The sequence below is a fragment of the Danio aesculapii genome, chromosome 9 (genome assembly GCF_903798145.1).
Source record: "Danio aesculapii chromosome 9, fDanAes4.1, whole genome shotgun sequence".
Lineage (NCBI taxonomy): Eukaryota > Metazoa > Chordata > Actinopteri > Cypriniformes > Danionidae > Danio > Danio aesculapii.
The window spans coordinates 6,139,375-6,139,930 of NC_079443.1; positions in this window are offsets into that span (position 1 = coordinate 6,139,375).

The window sequence follows — 556 nt, forward strand, 5'->3', positions numbered from 1 at the left end:
GAAATAAATGAGCCATCGATTGGTCTCGGAAGATATCATTGACAAAGGCTTGGAACACGGAAGGACTGTTTGCTAATCCGAAGGGCATTACGAGATATTCATAGAGGCCATTAATAGTAGAAAATCCTGTTTTTCATTCGTCCCCTGCTTTAATACGGATAAGGTTATATGCAGTGGTTGAATTTTTGCCAAATTATTCAGTAAAGTATACTTGACTTAAACAAGCCTTTTCAGTCAACTTAAAAAAATTATTTGCCACAACTTCAACCACTGAAGCTTATTAAGCTTACATTTTCTTTGCGTCCGGTTGCTTTAAAATTTTAAGTTAACTCAACTTTTTATTTTTTACAGTGTGTAAATACTATTTATTTTTTTGTATTGTTTCTATTGTTTTATTTTAATATAATACTAGTTATATAAATATATTAGATTTTTTGTTGCTGTTGTTGTTTTGTTATTGGTTGTGAAGATGATTTCATGTAAAATTGTCATTTTATTTATTACTCCCCGGTAAGAATAGCAACTATGTTATTAATCTAAATAAACAATAAAAAAA